Consider the following 22,015-nt stretch of genomic DNA (forward strand, 5'->3'; position numbering starts at 1 on the left):
TCTGTGGTGAGCTGTTACAGCAGCCATGCTGTAGGGAGAGGGAGAAAGGACTGGGAGGGAGGAGGATGGAAGGGCAAGGGAGGGAAGTAGAGCCAAAGTGGGAAGGAAGGAGAAAGTCAGAGTGGCGGCATCTGGTCTCAGGGAACTGGGGAGAGAATGCGCCTGCCCCTCTTGGCCCCTCCCCGGTGTCCATACCCATGGCCCCTGGTTCTTCTGAGGATTCCACCTTAGGTTCCTGAGGAGTCCCCTGCATCCTGACAGGACACCACCGCCGTAAGAATTCCTTCCATGCCTGCTGGAATACTCCAGAACAGAGGCAGTGGGGCACATGCTTGAAGGTTTGATGGAGACCGAGGTCTCTCCTCTTGCTTTCTGTCTCATGTAGTGTTATTTTTCATTAGTGATAGCAGCTGGTCCTTCTGAAAACCTTCCCGTGGGCCAGGCACTGAGTTAAATGCTCTACAGGCTTCCTCTCAGTGGGTTTTCCCAGCCACTCCATGAGTAGGTAATGCTAGGATCCCACAGTAGAGGGAGAAACTCGGGCAGATCAGGGAGGTAATGAGCCTCCCCAGGGTCATCAGAAGAAGAGGGACACGTGGGATTCGAACCCACAGGCTGACGGTTAAACACCGCACCCCGCTGCTTCTCTCTTCCAGCATACTTTGAGGATAACTAGAAAATTCCCAACATGTTTTCACACTCATTTGTTAGTGAAACTGTAACAGACTTTCACTGGCACTTTACCTGGGAGAATGAGTGGTTGTTACCTGGGCTTCTCAGCCATGGGTGCCTCCCCTCCGTTCCTGGGGTCTACACTCCATTCCCTGCATGGGGAGGGCTGGGGGAGGGGCCAAAGGAACATGAGCGTGAAGAGGAAGGCTGAACACAAAGCCCAAATAAAGTCTCCCAGACTTCTGGGCACCCCCAGTCACCCCGAGTCTTCCTGCCAGCCTGGAAGTCTCCCATCCCAGCCTCACCAGGGCCATCATAGTGTCGCCTCTGGTTTCCTACAGGGGAGTTGGAGTGGAGACAGAGAGGGAGGACAGGGCCTGGGCTGGAGCCCTGGAGACAAACCTGCCCTCACAGGTGTAGGACCCTGGAAAGGCCAGCCTCCCCTCTGTGAGCCTCACTGTCCTCATCTGACAAACTGAGACAACAGTGATATCCACCTCAAAAACTGCACTTTAAATATGTGCCATTTTTTGTATGTCAGTTCTCTTTTTTTTTAATTTTTTTTTTTCAACGTTTATTTATTTTTGGGACAGAGAGAGACAGAGCATGAACGGGGGAGGGGCAGAGAGAGAGGGAGACACAGAATCGGAAACAGGCTCCAGTCTCTGAGCCATCAGCCCAGAGCCTGACGCGGGGCTCGAACTCCCAGACCGCGAGATCGTGACCTGGCTGAAGTCGGACGCTTAACCGACTGCGCCACCCAGGCGCCCCATCAGTTCTCTTTTAATAATGAGATTTTCAGGGGCGCCTGGGTGGCTCAGTCAGTTAAACGTCTGACTTCAGCTCAGGCCATGATCTCATGGTTCGTGAGTTCGAGCCCCGTGTCGGGCTCTGTGCTGACAGCTCAGAGCCTGGAGCCTGCTTCAGTTTCTGTGTCTCCCTCTCTCTCTCTCTCTCTGCCCCTCCCCAGCTTGTGCGCTCTCTCTCTGTCTCAAAAATAAACATTAAAAAAAATTTTTTTTTAAATAGTGAGATTCTCAAAAGTACAGTTGTCTATTATTTAGGGATGCGTACTTAGACGGATAGGACATGTTAGGAAAAAGAAAGACATTGGTCTGGACTACTTTCTCCGTGTGTAAAGTCATGTACCTTTCCTGCTTCCTCCTGACATTTAAATCTGCACTTTCAATGCATTTTCCCCTTTTACTGTCGTGTTTTAGGAGCCTTCTAGGATCTGAGTGTTCCACAGTTGAGCCTTTAGTCTTAGATCTTTCTCCCATTCTCCGGCTTTGTTTTCTGCTAAATAACACAAATAAATCTGGTTTCAAACAATAATGCATGTAAATGGGCTGGGTGAGTTTCCATGTTCCCCTGCCCGAATAGGTGTTTGTATTCGAATCTGGCTGTTTTCATGACACAGAGCCCACTGAATGATGAGAGTTTGAGGCATCTTAACTGATTGTAATGGGTGGTAATATTAGGGTGCCTGTTTGTCCAGTCACCTTGCCATGTAGATGGTCATCTCTTTGCTCCCTCCTGCTTTTCTCTGGCACTGCATTCACCCCCTGATGGTATAATGGTCTATTCACGTCTGTCTCCCTTGCTCCATTTTAAGGTCCTTAAGGGCAGAAGCTTTGAGTTCTTTCTAGCCCCTGTATGCAAAAATGTTTGATGAATGAATGCATGGGTCTTGATGATCATTGGAACCTACCTTTGAAGCATTTGAAAAATCGGCATTTTTTTATTTTCTCATATCCTTAGAACTCTACAGGCCACCGATACCATAGTCATCAGGCACATAAGCTACTGAGCCACTGAAACGTGGCTAGTCTGAATTGGCCTGTGAAACTCTAGACCTAAGGCACTGGATTTCCTTGACTTAGTATGAAAATAAAAAAGTAAAACATCTCATTGTATATAAAATATCTCATTAATATCTCATGTATAATTTTATACTGATTTAGGTTAAAATGATATTTTTTGGATATTTTTAATAAAAAAAATTATTAAAATTAAATTATTATTTAATATTTAATCATTAAAAGGATTAAAGCTTATTTCCTCTTCTTTTGTTTTACACAGCCACCAGAAAATTTAAAACTGCATACTATGGCTTGCATTATATTTCTCTTGGACAGTGCTGCCCCAGAGAAGTCTTAGTTCCCCCACTCACATCTGCAAATTTTCTTTGCTTCCCTGGGGAGTAATTCACGTGAGTCTGGAAGTAGAGACATCTCCAGGGGCGAAGAACATCCCACAGTAGCTCTTCCTCTCTTGGCCTTTGATTCCCTCCAACACAGTTTGTTTTTTTCCTTCCAATTTCTCCGGTGGGGAGGAAGTCATCAGCCTGTAAATGCCAGCGGCTCAATCCTGCTTGAGCCAAAGCATCATTTCTATCAGCACTGGGTCTGTAGCAAAGGTTCTTTTTGGTCCTGGTTGGCTGAGCCGGTCTTGTTCCTAAGCCTAAAAATCCCTATTCTGGGACAACTCAATAAGTGGGGTCGACAGGCATGAACAAGTTAGCAGAGGAGGAGAGGGTAGCCCTGCCTGGAAGCACGAGGGGGCTTCTAAAGCCAGGAACGTGGTGATTCTTGATCCATTGTGCTAGTTATGTGGGGGCAATCATTTCATGAACAATCTTTTTTTTTTTTTCAATAAAGATTTTTATTTTTTTTTCAACGTTTATTTATTTTTGGGACAGAGAGAGACAGAGCATGAACGGGGGAGGGGCAGAGAGAGAGGGAGACACAGAATCGGAAACAGGCTCCAGGCTCTGAGCCATCAGCCCAGAGCCCGACGCGGGGCTCGAACTCACGGACTGCGAGATCATGACCTGGCTGAAGTCGGACGCTTAACTGACTGCACCACCCAGGCGCCCCAAAGATTTTTATTTTTAAGGAATCTCCATACCCAACGTGGAGCTCAAACCCACAACCCTGAGATCAAGAGTCCCACACTCTATTGACTGAGCCAGCCAGGTGTCCCTATGAAAAGTCTTCAAACTGTATACATCTATGATTTGTTCTCTTTCCTGGAGATATTCTTATACTTCATTAAAAATTTTACATAGTAATTTAAAGAGAAGATGAGTGAGAATCTCAAAAAATATGATAAGGAGGGAATTAAAGCCCTGTAAAAATAATGGTCTCAGACAGAATATGAAAAAAACCTTACATTGTTTCATTTTTTCAAATGCATCAAATTCGATAAAATTAAATATAGCTTGTGGCAGATGCTTAAGGTGGCCCTGTGATCTGCCTGTGGTTATGCCCTTGTGGGTCCCATCCCCGTGAGACTGGGCAGAACTTGTGACTCACTTCTTTTTTTTTTTTTTAATGTTTATTTATTTTTGAGAGAGAGAGCAGGGGAGGGGCAGAGAGAAAGGGAGACAGAGGATCTGAAGCATGCTCTGCACTGACATCAGTGACCCTGATGTGGGGTCGAACTCACAAACTGTGAGATCACGACCTGAGCCAAAGTTGGTTGCTCAACCTCCTGAACCATCCAGGCGCCCCACATGTGACTTGCTTCTACACACTAGTACACTTGATTATGTGTAGTGATTACTGGACGTCAGGTGTTGCTGTAGTCTCTACATTCTTTGCAGGCTTGGAGGAAGCAAGCATCCATGCTGGGGAACATCTGTAGAAAGGACAAACCTTGTGGTGTCTCTTGCAGCTGACAGTGGCCTCTGACCAACAAGATTCAGCCAGCAAGAATCTGAAATCTTAGCTCTAAACTATGAGAAACTGATTTCTGCCAACAGCCTGAAGAAGGCTGAAAGCAGGTCCTTCCCTAGTCGAGCCTCTAATGAGAATGCAGCCCCAGCTGACACCTTGACTGTACTCTCATGAGAGCCTAAACAGAGGACCCAGCCAAGCCGTGTCAGGGTTCCTGATACACATGGAATGGTAGAGAATAAATGTGTGTTGTTTTAAACTGCTAAGTGTGTGGTAATACTGTTACATCATGATAAAAAGAAACTATTACAGTAGTAAAGAAAAAAAATACAGATCAGCACCTGACCTGCAGTGGCTGTCAGTTGAAGCTTGTTGAGTGTAAGAATTCTAAGATATGGGTTTTCAAGGTCTCACTCTCCCTTTCTATCTCTCTCTCTCCTCTTCTCCTTCTCTCTCTCTCTCTCTCTCTCACACACACACACACACACACACACACACACACTCACACAAATGGGCCTCAGGTATCCCTTGGAGATGATTTACTGTGTAAGGGGAAAATCTGTGAAAATAACTTTTTAAAAAATGAAATTAATATCTACTTATCATAGATATTTTAGAAAGTACAGATCGGCAAAAAGAACATAAAACCACCAGTTTCTTCACTGAACATGTATTAATTCTGTCATACCCATAAGTAACCATTACTGACATATAGAAAGATAGCATTGATTTTGTGCATTTATAAAAATCATATTTGTTCCCTATAATAAGCCTACAAAAATAAAATGCTGAAGCTGAAAGTCCCCAGTAATCCTACTCATAGAGATAATCCCTGTTAACATGGCTTCATGCCATCTGTACACATGAGTATCTTAGCTCAGGCTGCCAGAACAAAATATCATAGCCTGGGTGGCGTAAACAACATTTCTGGAGGCTGGAAGTCCCAGATCTGGGTGGCCACGTTCTGGTGAGGACTCTCCTCCTGGCTTGTAGACGGTCACCTTCTCGCCATGTCCTCCCATGGCAGAGAGATAGAGACGGTGGGCTCTCTGGTGTTTCTTCTTATAAGGAACCAATCCTGTTGTATCAGGGCCCCATTCTTATGACCTCGTTGAACCTTAATTACCTCCCTGTAGGCTGGATCTCCAGATACAATCACATTGGCATTGGGGCTTTAACTTACGATTTTTGAGGGCGACACAGTTCGGCCAATAACAGTGTGCTCTCAGTTTTTAAAAATGGAAGGTAGCATTTTCTTCTGTTTTCACTTAGCAGCATATCCTATTCTCTCACATCATTGGATATTCTTCTACATTATTTTTATTGGTTGCATCGTATTCCTATGTGATAGCTGCATAATGGCGGTGAATGTACATTAGCTGTTTACTGATTCTTGTATGGTTGGATATTTAAATGGTCTCCAACTCTTTTCCTTTATAAATGATAGAGGGATTAATATGCTTGTAATTTAATAAGCTTTGTATGCATGATTAATTCCTTCAGGATAGATAGAAGACATTATCTTGAAGAATTTATCAAAAAGGAGTCCCTATATCTTTGCCTTTGTTTTAAGCTTTGTTACAGCAGAAAACGGAAAGGCAGACATTATTTGGAACGTAGGGAAATCTTGGATTTCCCTTGTAGCTTTAGAAGCCTCAGGGTGGGGCTCAAGGAAACAATGTTACTGGGAAGCGTCCAGGGGCCTTGTTGGTACAGGTGCTTTGTGCCCTGAGACCATGTATGGGGGACAGTCTTCAGTCTCTTTGGAGAGAAGTCAGGGAGATGGAGTGCCCTTTTACAAATTAGAGATAGAACTGGCAAGGGAATGTTAGATCCTCATACTTGTGTTCTAGATTATAGAAAGAAGCAAGGACAAAAGAGAATCCATGCCAGAAAACACATGGCCAGCCTCACAGGAACTGGTGATGTTGGGTGGTGTTATGGAGATGCTTTTTGGCCAAGACATCAACCTATCCAAATCCTGCTTTGGGCCACCTTTCCTTGGCAAAGATAAAGACAGAGAGAATGAAACCAAGGAAAATACTGAAGAAGGCATTTATAGGTTTTGCCTTCCCAGCATTCATTCTCCATTCTTCTGATAATAGGATCCCAACCCTCCTTTGGGGACCAGCCCTTGCCTACTCTCTGTCCAGAGGTGGGCACAAAACCTAGGCATGACCAGTCCGTAAGCAGATGCTGTGATAGACTTGTGACCAATGGAGGCTTGCCAGGACTCCTGCCTGATCTAAGAGAAAAGAAGGCGTCCATTTATTTCTACTGGTAGAATGTAAGCCTTGAGTTACTAATGGTGATGCTTACCACTCAAGAATGAAGAGACCTAGAGGTGAGGAATGGAGAAATATTGAGTCTTTTCTTTGTTAATTTTTTTTTTCAACTTTTATTTATTTTTGAGAGGCAGAGTGAGACAGAGCATGAGCAGAGGAGGGGCAGAGAGAGAAGGAGACACAGAATCCAAAGCAGGCTCCAGGCTCTGAGCAAGTGTTAAGCACAGAGCCGGATGCAGGGCTCGAACCCACAAACCGTGAGATCATACACTTAACCGACTGAGCCACCCAGGTGCCCGAGAAATATTGAGTCTTAATGAGAGTGTTGGAACTCCTGAATGCAGCGACAGTGGGATGTTCTAAAGTAAAGGTACCCTCCCCCTTCCTTTCTCCCCTCCCATTGTGTGCCTTACCCCATGCCTGCCCTTTGTTTTTTGGCCAATTTGAATTGGAATTCTTTTTCACTGGCAACCAAAAGGGTTGTGGATCAAATATCCATATTTAACTGGGACTCCACCTGCATCTCAGTGCAGAAAGCTCTGGTGAGTTATGCTGTAGAAACTTTTTACCTGAATTCATAGGACACCTATGACATAGCACCAAAGTAGCTCATATTTGATTTTCCAGTCTTACACCTCAATGACCGGAGAGACAGTGGGGGGGTGAGAATATCTGTCTGAAGGTAGGATGAAGGCACTTCCACAGAGGAGAGCAAACGTGTGGAGGCAGAAATGGCTGCGGTTGTCCTCGGTCTTTTTGCTTAACCACATGGAAGAAGTCAAGGAGAAAACACATGGATGCATGACCTTTGGGGACTGTGGCCCATGAGGGTCTTTGAATTAAACCCAGACTTCCATCGCTGGTCTGTGGGGTGGCGGAAAGGGGAGGAGGTCATTAGCTCTACTTAGCCAACAAACTTCGTGGGCAAGAAAACAGTAGGGAACATGGCTGAGAACATCAGCAGTACTAGTGACCTGGCCACCCTGTCAGCACCTCACAAGGGCTGCTTATTCTGAAGACTCTGTCCTCCTGGTAACCCAGTTTCTCAGCCCTCCCTCTGTTTTTGTCTCACCTCCTAACCACTGCTGCTGCTTTACCGTCATCCTGTGTGTCCCCCAGAGAGTAGCTCTAACTTGGACAGGTAGCCACTGCCCACCACAGAGCTTCCCTATTGGTCAGAGTTCTTGCACCGGGCCTCCTCATTGGCTGCTGGACTCCCTTAGGCCTACAGGTGGCAGTTTGGGGCTAATAGGACTGATCAGGCTGTGGTCAGGGTGGAGGTGGTGGGAAGTTGCACGTAATACAACTCATGGCTTCAAATGGGGCGGCGTCTGGTTTTTTCCATCAGAACAGAAAATCCCAAGAAGGTTCTAGAATGCTTCCCTTGGGCTGAAAGGATAGATAGTATATCATTATGTCTCTCTGTGTCTGTGAGAGCCTGGATGAGCATTCAAGTGTTCAGAACCTTTGACACTAGAGATTTTCTTTTACAGATTTTCATTTCCTCCCCCCTCCTAGCCCCTTTCTTTTTCAAGTAGTCCCTAATCGTGTGAGCAGGACGGCATTGCCTAGGCTATGGGTGTTTTCTCTCAGTCTTAGCCATCAAATGTAGGCCCCCGTCCTGGAAGGTCAGTCACCAGCGAGCCATTTTCAGTCACACCTAACTAGATAATGCACCTGGTGAAAGGTGGCCTGGACAGCAGATCCTTCCACCTGTCATGGCAGGCCACTGAAAGAGCCCCCAACCTGGCCATTTCACCCAGAAAGATGGAAAAGAATTCGCCTTCTTGAGTCCCCTTCCCTTACTTGGTTTGTAGAACTGGTTCTCAAAGTGTGATCCCTGGGCCAACAGCACCTGGAAAGCCTACCTGTGAGAAAGGCACGTTCTAAGTTCCCAGCCCAGACCTACTAGGTCAGAAACTGTGCGTGTGAGGACCAGGGAGTTGTCTCAACAGGCCAGGTGATCCTTAGGATTAGTAGCGTCTGAGAACCATGGTTGACAGCATGGCATCATGGGGTTTGAGTTTGTACGGTGTAAGTGTTCCCAGCTGCTGACATTAGCTGTGGCTGACCTTGGGCTGACTGAGGTGAGCACTTTATGTGTACCAGCCAGCGTAGGGGCTCTCACTCTGAACATTAGAATCAATGAGAAGCTTTTGAAAAATACGGTAGTTCCCCCTTGCCCGTGGTTTCGCTTTCGGTGGCTTCAGTTACCCCAGGGCCAACTGTGGTTTGGAAGCAGATGATTCTCCTTCTCACCAAGTGTCAGAAGGTCATTACTAGCCTGATGCTACGTCACAGCGCCTACATCATTCACCTCACGGCATCTCCTACACAGGCATTTTGTCATCTCCTTGTCACCAGGAAATGGATGACTACTGTACAAAAAGGTATTTTGAGAGAGAGAGACCATATCCACATAACTTATCACATTACATTGCTAGAATTGTTCTATTTTATTAGTAGTCATTGTTATTCTCTCACTGTGCCTAATTTATGAACTGAACTCTATCATAGGTATGTACGTACAGGAACAAACAGTAGATACAGGGTTCGGTACTGTCTGTGGTTTCAGACATCCCCTGGGATGTTGACATGTATCCTTCTCGGATAAGGGGGGGCTTATATGTCCTGATGCTCGGGCCCAACTCTAAGTGAACAGAATCAGGTTGCTGGTGGAGATCCAGGCAACAGACCCCCTTTATTTATTTTTTTTCTCATTAAAAAAAAAAATTTTTTTTTTGAGAGACAGAGCATGAGCAGGGGCGGGGCAGAGAGAGAGAGGGAGACACAGAATCTGAAGCAGGCTCCAGACTCTGAGCTGTCAGCACAGAGCCCAACGTGGGGCTCGAACCCACGAACTGTGAGACCAGGACCTGAGTCCAAGTCAGATGCTAAACCGACTGAGCCACCCAGGTGCCCTAACAGGTTCTCTTTAAACACTCCCAGCTGATTCTGATTCCCAGAGGGGGTTGAGAAGCACATTTCTGGCCCCTCTCTGACACCCTGCAAACTGGGTGACTGAGAAAATTCCAGGGGCCACCCCCACCACACCTTGATTTCTGAGTCTTTGAAAAAGGAGTGATGATTCGTAGCCTCTGGCCCCCCAAGACTGTTATGTGTAATAAGTGAAGTAACAGATGTGAAATGTTGTAACTGCTCTTAAAATTATGAACAAGATGAGCTTGAGTGCCCAGCTCAAGCACAGTAAGAGACCCAGATTTTCTCTCATGGGAGATTGGGGCAGGGGCAAAGGGAGCCTCCCCTCCCCTAACCTCCTTTGGCTCTGACTTTCCATTTAGATTCCCTTCTCCATCTTTGCCTACCACATATGTTCTATCCTACCCCGATTCTCATCTGGCCAAACTTGCACCAATTCAAGCTCAAGGTTATGTGAGTGAGAGACGCTGCTGAAGGGTCAGGGCTATATCAAAAGGCCTATAGCAAAACATAGCAAACACATTAAAATGGCCAGACTTTATATCAATCTCACCTCCAGGGGCTGGTGGCCATTCCTCTTCTCTAATCCGGCCCCAGGGGCCCACCATCTTGCTTCCTCTCCCTGCGTCCCGACCTCCAGATTCACTTGTTCAATCTGCCCACACCACCACCCCAGTGTTCTTTAGCTCCTCCTCCCACTCCCATCCTTCTCTTCCTTCTCCTCCTTCTTCTTCTTTGCACAACATAAGCAGAACGGTTAAGAGCACCAGCTTTGCAAGCAGCTATTCAGAGTTCATAGCCTGGATGTGACCTCAGAGGGGTTAATGTCACCCATTGCTACTCCAAGTATGATCCAGGAGCCAACACCGTCAGTGTTGATTGGCAGCTTATTACAAGATACCGACCCTCAGGCCAGCCCCAGACTTACTAAATAAGGATCTGCATTTAAACAAGACCCCCCAGGTGAATCATTTGCACATGAAAGTCTTAGAAGCCCCATTCTAATTTCTGTGAGCCTCAGTTTCCTCATGTGTAAAATTGAAATAATTCAGGAGTGGGGGAGGGGCTGTGAAAATTATCTGAGATGATACATGCAAACATAAAGCATGGTGTCTTGGAGAGCTTTCGATGAATGGTAGCAAATATTATTAGCTCTAAAGCTTTAACAAAGCTCTAGGCCTGCATCAGGATTGTTACTCTAGCCCAATATAGCCCAGGATGCCGGGACCCTCAGGGTACAGAGACTGGTCTGTGCCGGGGTCAGGTGGAGGGGAGTTGAGGTCAAAGCAAGCCCTGAGGTTTCAGGACTTTGGACTGAGGGAAGCAAGAGATCAGCCTGGACACTCAGCAAAAGATGAAGGTTGAGAAATTTAATCTCTGCCAGCTTGTGTCTGCCTCGTCAGGTGTGCTAGGGGAGATGCATAGCCTCTGGGTCTTGGTATCTTCTAGGCATGCCATGTTTACTCCTGGCACATAATTGAAAACAGCATTTGCATGTTAAAAATGGGTAGAGAGTACAAACAATATGGTTCCAGGTTTTTTTTTTTAATTTTTTTAATGTATTTATTTTTGAGAGAGAGAGAGAGAGTGGGAGTGGGGAAGGGGCAGAGAGAGAGGGAGACACAGAATCTGAAGCAGGCTCCAGCCTCTGAGCTGTTAGCAAAGAGCCCGATGTGGGGCTCAAACCCATGAACCGTGAGATCATGACTTGAGCTGAAGTCAGGTGTTCAACCAACTGAGCCACCCAGGTGCCCCGGTATGGTTCCATTTCTAACAAGTTTTCGAACAGACCAAACTACACAAAGATGATAGAAATCAAAAGATCAGTTGCTTGTTGAAGGGTGAGGAGATTGACTGGAAAGGAGTTTGAGGAAATTTTCTAGAGTGATAGAACTTTCCAGGGGGACAGATATTGATTGGGGTAGTGTTGACCTTTGTCACGATGCATTGAGTGTGCAGTGAGTCAGCCAAACTTTACTTGAGTTTAATTCCTTTAAAACAAAAGCTGGGAATAGAACAGAGAGACCACAGACACCCCTTCCCATTTTCTTAGTCTGGGACTTCACCAGACCTCCAATGAATGAAGGCCCTGTGCCCTAAGCACAACCTCAGCCATTATCTACAAGCTGGGGCCAGTGTGGACTGCGGTGGGGGTGAAAATCCTGAGTGAGACTTCCTCCCGAGGCCTTGGGCCGGATTTCCAGCCGCACAGGGCTCTGGCTCATGTGTCTCAGTGAAAAGGAGGCTTATAGATCCCTGAGTGTCCCATGCCATGCAGCCTGTGACTTCTGTTTGTTCCCAAAGTATTTTGTTTTTGTTCTTTTGCTTTTTTTTTTTAAATAAACTCTGCGCCCAGCGTGGGGCTTAAGTTTACAATCCCAAAATCAAGAGCTGTATGCTCTAACGAATCTGAGCAAGCCAGGCGCCCCTCCTGTTTGTTTCTAAATTGTTACGGCACAGCGCACACAACATTCATGCTGAGAAATTTGCTCTTCTCAGTGTCCCTGTGGATTAGGAACATTTCCCAAAGTACCACTTTGCACCTCTGAGCACAGTCTTTCACGTTTTTCCTTCCTGGGCTGCTGGCCTTGCCCCATCACTCCATAAACTTGGCCTCAACTGATCACTGCCAGGCTGGGCTGTGTTCCCTTCGTCACCTTCTTCAGCAGCCCCACCTTGGCCTGGAAAGGGGCCCTGAACTCCCTGCCGCTCCTCACTTCACCATGTGTCCCGGGCCAGCCCCTAACTCCCCTGAACATCCTGGGAACCGTACTTTAACCCAACACAGGCCTTTCTTCACCTTGGAGTCTTCCCCATTAAAGAGAAAGTTTTCTCCTTTAAATCTTCATTTCCTGTCTCAGGATTAACTTCTTCCTGGGAGAATCAGCAGTGGGATGTCTGTTCCTTTGAAATTCCGCTTCCGCCTTCAGTGGGAAAAAGCCCGGAGGGTGGGCAGATTATTCAGACTACACACACACACATGCACACCCACACACGAATGCACGCATGCACACACACACACCCACACCCACACACGAGCGTGCACACACTTGAGCACAGAAAGAGGAAATGACTTCTACTCAGTGGTTGATGACAGAATCACTACCGGAACACAGGTCTCCTGATTTCCAGGACAATTCTGGTTCCTTTGACTAGGGCTGAAATTCAGCCTCTACCAGAGAACTTACTCTGCTTGCAACTCTGCTGCAGGATTCTGGCAATCCACTTAATATCTCTGCAGCTCAGCTTCTTGACAGTAATTGGGGATGATAATAGTTACCTACTTCACAGGGATATTCAGCAGCTCAATTAGTAAAAGCTTCTAAAGTGCTTGAGTCCCATTATTACTTGTAATGGAGTATGTCTGCCAGTGTTGGCCGAGCTGTTGGCTCTTGGTGGGAAGGAAATGCTCTTTCCAAGGAAGAACCATAAAGATACGAGCTCTAGGGACCTCAGAAAGTAGGAGTAGAGGCCCAACGCTCCTTGATGTTTCCAAACCTTCCTTGTCATTTGACTTTCAAGAGGAGAGGTTCGTGTGGAGTGCTCTATGGAAAAATTTCAGCCTCCCAAAGTGAATCTTGAGTTTATAGCCATGGACAGACACATCATCAAAGTGACTGCATTGCACCGCATGGCTTCAGGGACAGGAAATTGGAACAAGAAAGTGATGGGGAGGAGCTGCTTCAGGTTCTTGGAAATAAAGTCGTGTTTAGAGTTGTCCAAGTAGAATTGGTTCCCACAGGTCGTAGGTAGCCGTCTGTATTCGTTAAGATACAGGGTAAACTGCCAAACCAAGAGTTCTCCGGGCTTCCACAAGATACAAGTCATATCCCTCATGCCACAGTGTCACAGTGCAGAGGTGGCAATTCAGGGCTGTGGGACCACTCCATTCTCACCTCATGCTTTCTTCTTGTGAGTCCATTTCTCATCTTCTCCAGCCAGTAGAAGGGGGGAAGGACCAGGAGCACTCATCGACTTTTTTCTCAAGACAGAATTCCAAATTGGTACCATAATTGGTCTTTCTAGCCCACTGGTTAGAACTTAAGTCTAATGACCCTGCCAAATTGCAAGGGAGGCTGGGAAATGTCGTCTTTACCTGGGCAGTCTTTACCCTGAAAGGACAGGATAGATCGGCAGGGGGATAACTAGCTGTCTGCCACACCATCCTTGAGAGAGCCTGCAAACGTGTAATTGAAGAGTGCTGGAACATCCGAAACCCCGGTGGCCTCACTGGGAATAATCACAGGAGTCGATGTGAAATGTGATCGTAACTTACGGAATAGGAATCAGAAGAAAGGCCAGGCGTCCTGGAAGAAAATGTGAACATAGAAACTAGTCCTATGCCACTGAGGCCTTGTAACCTCTTTGAAAGATTCCTAGAAAAGAGTGCTCACCTGTGCCCAGGAGTTTGATTTGTGAAAGAAGCTTCCTTCCTTCCAGCTGGGGGTTTGAACTTTGAGCTCTTGATCTTGACTCATCCTTGGAAGGGGGAAGGCCGGGGCGGGGGCAGAAGAAGCTCTCCCAGAGGGTAGCCTCAGTTATACACCGAAAGAGGAGTTTCTGTACTTCTGTACATTTTGTTAAAGTGGAAAGAATAGAAGGGGGGTAGCACCGGAGGGGGAGGAGAGGAGGTGGAGACACCTCCGCCTGCACTTGAAAGCCCCTTTAGGCTGACCTGCAAATTTCTGGAACAATGTAATTTGCATGTGACTTGAATGACAATCTGGTTGGTGAATTAGAGTATGCAGGGAGGGAGAGAACACCCCAGCAGATAGTGAGGCTTTTAACCCTGTTACCTTCTGGGGGGAACTTGGCTGCAGGGCTTTCTAATGCAACAGCCCTCTGATAAGTTCAGAGACTGCTTTTTCCTCAGAACCTTTATGCCTAAGCCCCTCCACTTGTCAAAATTAGACCAGAAGAATGCCATCCTGGAAAATTTATTTTCAACGATTACAGGATGGAGCCGGGGAAAACAGAGACTGAGTTAGAGAGATGAACTTTTCATTGGGAAAAATGTAACACATATTCAGGAACCACCAAGTCCTGGCCAATCTTGTCTGTATCCCCCCATCCATTTCCTGTCTTCCCCCTGGATTATTTTGAGTAAATCCCAGAATTGTGTCATTTTTATCTGTATATTTCAGTGTGTGTCTCTAAAAGATAAGAACTTTTTTACAAAAGACATAACCAAAATGCATAATCACACTTTAGAAATCAGTAATAATCCCCTAATATAACCGAATAGTTCCTCGTTGTTGAACTTTCTCCAGTTCTTGCAGATGCATGAGGGCTCTCTCTCTCTCTCTGTCTCTCACTTTCTTACAATTGATTTGTTTACATCAGGATCCAAACAAGGTCTGCTTGTTGCATTTGGTTGCTATGTCAGGTGTCTCTACAATTTATTTTAATCTCCAGCTTCCCACCTCTTCTGTTTTTCCCCCTTTATACCATAAAGTTTTCCAAGGTCTGGATTCCCTGGTGTCCTTGAACACATTCCTCACTGCCTGCGTTTCCTTAAGATTGGCTGCTAGATCCTGCCTCTTGGTGGCCTACAGGTCTCATTCACGTTAGATGTGACTTCATATAAGTGTGTGTTCCTACAGCAGGAGGCCCATTGTGCCTCAAGGTCCCTCTGTGCTCTTAGCAGACGCTGATGATTGTTTGCCCCAGCCATTATTGCAGCAGGGGTTTGCAAAATGGGATCTTCTAATTCTTTCATTTGTTCTTTTTTTTTTTCCGCTGGAATTGCTTCCATAAACATCTGTTTGTGGTTGCCCTGAGGAACAATTCCTACAGGAAAGACTCTTCCCCTTTATTTACCAGATTTCAAAAATAAGAAATTGTTTCCCTCTCATCTTCCAGAAGGACTGAAAGGGTTTTTGTTTTGTTGTTTATGAACTTATGAATTTTTACATATGCAGGGTGATTCAGTCCTTTGTGGTTAATTCTTATTAATCCTCACACCCTCTGGCCACTGGGATCTTCTCTAAGTTGACTCCCGAATCCTTTTGACAGGACCCCACTAGTCTTTGATATCTGCCTTATTTTCTGATATGACTCGATGGCCAGGCTTATCTTAAAAATTTCTTGCCCTAGACTTGGAATCAGCCACTTCTCTAAAGAGCCAGGTTGTCTTAGGGGTCATTCGTATTTTGAAAGCCCAGTCGGGGTAATTCAACCAGGATTTTAGAAAATGTTTTTATTTAATTTGAAAATAAAGTATAAGCATTGTAAACACAATTTTAATTCAAGGACTATATGAAAAAGGTGAACAAGGATGCTCTAGAATAGAGCACTGTTCAATAGAACTTTCTGTAGTGATGGACATATCCTGTACCTGAGCTATCTAATATGGCGGCCAGTAGCTGCATGTGACTGTTGAGAGCTTGGAGTGTGGCTAGTGCACCTGAGGAACTGATTTTTAAATTTAATTTTACACTGATTTAATTTTAAATTTAAATAGTCATGTGTGGCTAATTAATACCTTATCAGCACTAGAAATCTAGACTCCAGTGATTAAATTCCACAGCTATGTTTTTTTAAGCACCATCCCTATGCAATATAGAAACCTGAGTAGTATGCTGTCATTCCTGCCAGAACCTTCCAGTGTATTATAGTAAAAGAAATAAGACAAATCCCCTAATAATTTCAGTGTAACCAAAATGGTAATTGCTAGACAAATTGCAGTGCAATGAGAATTCTGAAAAGGGAGATATATTTTTAATAATGTGGTTAGGATGGTCAGAAGTGGATTGATGGAGAAGATTACATCGAAAGATACTTTTTTTTTTTTAAAGGAACCATGGCTTTTGTTATTTTATGTTAAATTCTTTATTTTTTTTTTTGGAGTTTTTAAAAAGTATACTTTAGGGGCGCCTGGGTGGCTCAGTCAGTTGAGCATCCGACCTCGGCTCAGGTCATGATCTCACGGTCCGTGAGTTCGAGCCCTGCGTCGGGCTCTGTGCTGACAGCTCAGAGCCTGGAGCCTGTTTCAGGTTCTGTGTCTCCCTCTCTGCCCCTTTCCCGCTCATGCTCTGTCTCTCTCTTCTCAAAAATAAGCGTTAGAAAAAAAAGTATACTTTATTTTTGAGGACAGGTAACTGAGAGGAAAATTATACCATTCTCGTATACCCACTGCCCCAACGCACGCATAACCTCCCCAGTTATCAACATCCTCCCACCAGAGTGGTGACATTTGTTACAATCAGTGAACCTACATGGACACGTCATAATCAATCAAAGGCCATAATTTACATTAGGGTTCCCTCTTGATGTTCTATATTCTGAGGTTTTAGACAAAAGTATAAGGACATGTATCTATCACTATAGTGTCATACATATATTTTCACTGCCCTGAAAATTCTCTCTGCCTGTTGGTCTGTCCACCCCTACCCCCGGGGAACCACTGATCTTTTCACTGTCTCCATAGATTGGTTTTTCCAGAATACCATATAATTGGAATCATCTAGTATGTAGCCTTTTCAGATTGGCTTCTTTCACTTAGTAATGTGCATGTAAGATTCCTCCGTGCCTTTTCATTGCTTGCTAGCTCCTTTCTTTTCAGTGCTGCATAATATTCCATTATTGGGATGTACCACAGTTTATTCATCCATTCACCTACTAAGGGACATCTTATTTGGCTCCAAGTTTTGTCAGTTATGCACTGCATTATGAAAGCTGCTATAAACATCTATGGGCAGGTTTGTTTATGGACACTGTTTTAATTTTGTATGAGCAGTTATCAAGAGGTACAACAGTTGGATTACATAGTAAGACTATGTTTAGTGTTTTTTTTTTTTTTTAATGTCTATTTTTGAGAGAGCACAAGCAGGGGAGAGGGGGACAGAGAGAGAGGGGACAGAGGATCTGAAGTGGGCTGTGCACTGTCAGCAGTGAGCCCGATGTGGGGCTTTAACTCACGAACCACGAGATCACGACCTGAACTGAATTCAGATGCTCAACCAACTGAGCCACCCAGGTGGCCCAGACTATGTTTAGGTTTGAAAAACCTGCCAAACTACCAAAGGTGCTTTTAAAATAATAGAAATCATCATCATCATCATCATCATCATCATCTCTTTCATTTGTTGGGTACTTGCTCTGGACTAAGAACTTGATATATAATAACTTATTGAATTTAATCTTAATCATACTATAATGTAGATGTTTTTAACCCCCATCTTACGGAAGAATGAATGGAAGCTTTAAGAGGAATAAACAGAAGTTTTAGGGGAATAATGACTTACTCAGGGCCCCACAGCTCCCAAGTGGAATTGGAATTCAAACCCAGGTCTGTCTCACTCCAGAGCCCTTGGCTTTCACTGCTGGGTGGAACTCTCAGTGCGCAATGATTTCACGAAAAAAACTTTAAAAATGTGCCGCATCGTCTTTGCTTCTTGGAGCCCTCCTGAATAAAGATAGCTTTCCTTCTGCGTCTCTGAAAACCTTCTTGCAAAGAAGCAGGATGACCTTCCTCCGAGAGGGGAGGCGAACACAGAGGGGAAACACACTGTAAAAGCAGAGCTGATGGCTCTTGGGGGCCCCAGTGAGGCTGCACCCCCTTTGAATGCCTCTGTCCAGTCCCTCAAGGCTTCTTTCCCGGCCTCTGTTTTTCCATCCGCACAGCTGGCTTGATGCTGGGGTCTCTGGTTCCTTTCTAAAGCCTTGAACCCAGTTTCCATTTCCCTTCCCAGCCCCATGAGTTGGCCTTGGTGACACTGTCTCTGTGTCTCCCAGTGTTTCTTTCCCATCTCCCTTACTACCAACTTTGCCCCAATGCTGGGCCTCGCAAAAGTTTCTTGGAGCCCGGTTTCAGTGGAAAGCCTCAGGCCTGTTTCCTCATCTTTAAAATGAGGATATCACTGGTACTTGTTCATAGATTTCTTTTTTATTGCTTTTTTTAAGTTCTCCTTTTTATTTTTGGGGGTGCTTGGGTGGCTCAGTCGGTTAAGTGTCCAACTTCAGCTCAGGTCGTGACTGCACTGTGGATGAGTTCAAGGCTCGCATCCGGCTCTCTGCTACCAGCACAGAGCCTGGAGCTGGCTTCAGATTTTGTGTGTGTGTCTCTCTCTGCCCCTTCCCCACTCGTGCTTTGTCTCTCTTCATCTCTCAAAAATAAATAAGCATTAAAAAGAAATTCTTAATTTCCTTTTTATTTTTAAGTAGTCTCTAAGCCCAACATGAGGCTTGAACTCACAACTCTGCGATCAAGAGTCACATGCTCTACGGACTGAGCCAGCCAGGTGCCCCATCTCATAGATTTCTTGATAGGCTAACATGAGATAGCACTTGTAAAACTCTTAGCATAGCATCTGACACGTAGTAAGCATTCAGTAAATATTTGCCATTGATAATAATGACTACCCCCGCAATGATGGATGGCCCCTGGTTCAGGAGAAAGCTGGAACAAGTAACTTTATAATTGGGTTAATGTAATCCAGTTACTTGAGTACTAAGAAGTCTGAAATAACTGATGAGTAGCTGGGTTCAAGATCAAGGTCTTCTTTTTACCTGTCAGGGGGCCTTGGGCAGGTTAATCTTCTGAAGCCTCAGTGTCCTCATGTATACAGTGGGAATCATAACCTCCTGCTGCCTCTGGGCCTTTGCACTGCCTTTCCCTCTGCCTGGATGTTCCTGCCAGAGCTCTTCATGGCTCACTTCCTCTTTTCATCGAGGTCCCTGCTCAAATGCCATCTCCCCAGAGAACCTCCCTTGACACGGTCACAACTCCTAGATAGCACCTAGGACATAGTTCACTCTCAGTGAACACTGTTGAAAGAGAAAATCGTGTAAGGAAGTCTTTTCAAATTGTACAGAGATCTAGAGCCGTAAGTGTGGGCAGCTAGTTTCTGGGCCGTCTGGAGAACAATGTGAAAGGTCTGCAGATTGAAATCAGCAAGTGGACATGTTCAGCTAAAATGTTCAGCTTTGCTGAGAGAGGCATCTTTTTAGAACCATACCTTCTTCTGTTGGTTTGTGATGGGCTTTAAGGAGTCCTACCAGTGCCAGAGGGAGACAAGGCCAACCATGATGGAAGTGCTCTGGTCAGTTGCTTGGGGCGCTAGCCAATTCGGTGTTGCGCTCCTCTCTGTCTGCACCTGAGGGCTTGGAGAGGCCTCCCTGTTCCTTCCCTCCTTGTAAAAGACTTACAGAAATTGTCCAGGTATGCCCTGTACTTACACCATCATGTGACTGTAAAACCCACCACCTCTCCCAGGGAGTTTGCTTTTAAAGCTAATCCCTGGGGTGTAATCTCATGACCCGTGGCCTTATCTATTGTTAACTGTCATTAATGAGTGACTATTTTAATCATCAGTCAATTATCCCAATAACTCTCCAAAGTTAAGTGTAAGCCCCCGACTTCACCAATGGGGAAACGGGGAAACGGAGGCTCTTCAGGCTTTGTAGCTTACCGGGGATGTGGCAAACTTGGCAATGACCTCGAAGCCGGGCTCCTTCCTTCGCCTGTAGTTCCTTCCTAAGCCAAGGCTTAGAGGGGAGGGGGCTGAGAGCAAACACACAGTCCTTCTCTGGATGCTTTTGCTCCCAGTAGGGGGATATGTTTCTAAAGGGCTGCTGGCAAATAATTTCGAGGGTTTGGCTAGCCTGAAATAACCGATCTATTTAGAGGTTTGAAGACCAGGCGGCAGAGGCTAAATAAGGTAAAGTGTCTGTCAAGAGCGGAGGCCCAGGGAAGAGAATAGAATATTTAAAAACTCATGGTTCATGTCATGTTTTTCTTTACCCGAGGCTCTTTTGAAAGTGTGCTGCAAATAGAAATCATTGCTGTCCTCACCTTATAATACAGACATTGGGATACAAGGCCAGATAAAACACACACACTATAAATGTAAATCTAAATACAGATTTAAATTTAAATACAAATTTAAATATAAACATGCATGTGTAGTGTATACATATTTTGGTTTCTGTTCTACAACTAAACAACTTTGGAGAAAGTAGGTTGGTTATACATAATTTGGAGAAAATTGGAGAATTCTCAGCCAAAACTTCATGTTCAGATTGTAGGTATAAGGATGCAGAGACTTCTCCCAGGGAAGGTTACATTTTTAGGAATAATAGTAGCTATCTCTTGCATAGCACATAGCACTGTGTCAGGAACTGGGTGAGTCCCCTCCCACATGTTTTACTCTTAATCATCGCAATCCTCTTTTCCATGTTTTCATTTTATTGATGTAGAGGTAGAAGTTCAGAGAGATAAAGCAACTCACCCAAGGTCACACAGCTCGTAAGCAGCACAGCCAGGTTCTGAACTAAGACTCCAGAGTGTAGAATCCATAAGGGGACAGAAGGCTTTGTTTGCCAGGTTGTTACCGGATGCCCAGAACGGGGCTCTTCGTTGCAAGTGCTCAATAAACCCTGAAAAGAAAAATGAATGAATGAATGATTGAGTGAGTGAATGAATGGTCCTAACTCCTGTATTCTCAATAGCTCTGCTAAACTTCCTTCTCATTTTGCTGTGCACCTGCCAACATCATGCTCTTGGTATCTGAGTAACACAGGCATTAGGAATGAGTGTTTTCTGCATCTAAGGTAGAATAAGTCAGACGTAGGTGTGTTCTTGCCTTCTTTTGTCAATTTTTGGTGGGAAGCAGAGGGCAGCGAAGGAACGGCGAGACTGTGTGTTTGCCTACCTGTATGAAGTGATCAGGGTGGAAAGTGTGGATAGAAGGGCAGGTCCGCTCTAGGTATGGCTGCCAGCAAGTTCTCACACGTGTTGCCATCGCTGCTCTTGTTGAGAAAACGGAGGGCTCTGGACCTCCAGTGTCAAGGGAAGGAAAGAGGAAGTGATGGGCAGTTCCACTGCAAGAAAGGAAAGCAGAAATTCAGTAAGAAACAGAAGTTCCCTGGCAGTGCCTTGTTTTAGTTCCGCAAACCTGAACTGAAAGTCAGAGGGGTATTCTAAAAATCTCACGGCACTGAAAATCAGATCGGGGGGCTAATCCCTGCTTTGTCATTGACTTGGCCGAGTCATCTTTTTTCCTTTGGACTTTAGTTTCCTTATCTCTAAAATAAACAATTTAGACCAAGACCCTTTCCTTCCGGGGGCGGCGGGGGGGGGGGGGGGGCGGGGGGGGAGGTGGGAGGGGTGGTATTTTTGGTGACCATGTGATTGATGAGTAGCATTTATGTGTATGTTGTGGGGGGTGGAGCGGGGATGCTAAATGTATGCAGTGCTTAAGACCACACAATGAGAAACTGTCCCACTTAGAATCTGGAATGATAATTAAGAACCGCTTCATTGCTAAAATACTGTGATTCTATTCTAGCTACACTGATTTGAATCATCCAAGTCACATGATGAAGAGAAATGAGATTCTGTGTAAAAGAAATCAGAAGTAATGGATATACTACATTTCCAAACGTCTTCCAATGTACCTCTTGTGAATGTCAGTACCATTTGTTTACCTGTGGTGC

The 22,015-nt window shown here is 45.2% G+C and overlaps 2 long non-coding RNA genes across 2 annotated transcripts in view; one reads left to right on the forward strand and one right to left on the reverse strand.

Moving 5' to 3' along the window:
• The window catches only part of LOC147583511 (uncharacterized), a 152,447-nt gene that overhangs the window by 104,843 nt on the left and 25,589 nt on the right, over positions 1–22,015 (forward strand). The gene's annotated exons all lie outside the window — the stretch shown is intronic.
• LOC147583512 (uncharacterized) lies at positions 20,428–21,393 on the reverse strand. The gene is made up of 2 exons (XR_015243155.1): positions 21,232–21,393; positions 20,428–20,956 (listed from the first exon to the last, which is right to left on the reverse strand). It is a non-coding gene; the product is annotated as an uncharacterized LOC147583512 (long non-coding RNA).

This window comes from Puma concolor, chromosome A2 (genome assembly GCF_028749965.1).
Source record: "Puma concolor isolate L17-30 chromosome A2, mPumCon1.1.hap2, whole genome shotgun sequence".
In the NCBI taxonomy this organism is placed as follows: Eukaryota; Metazoa; Chordata; class Mammalia; order Carnivora; family Felidae; genus Puma; species Puma concolor.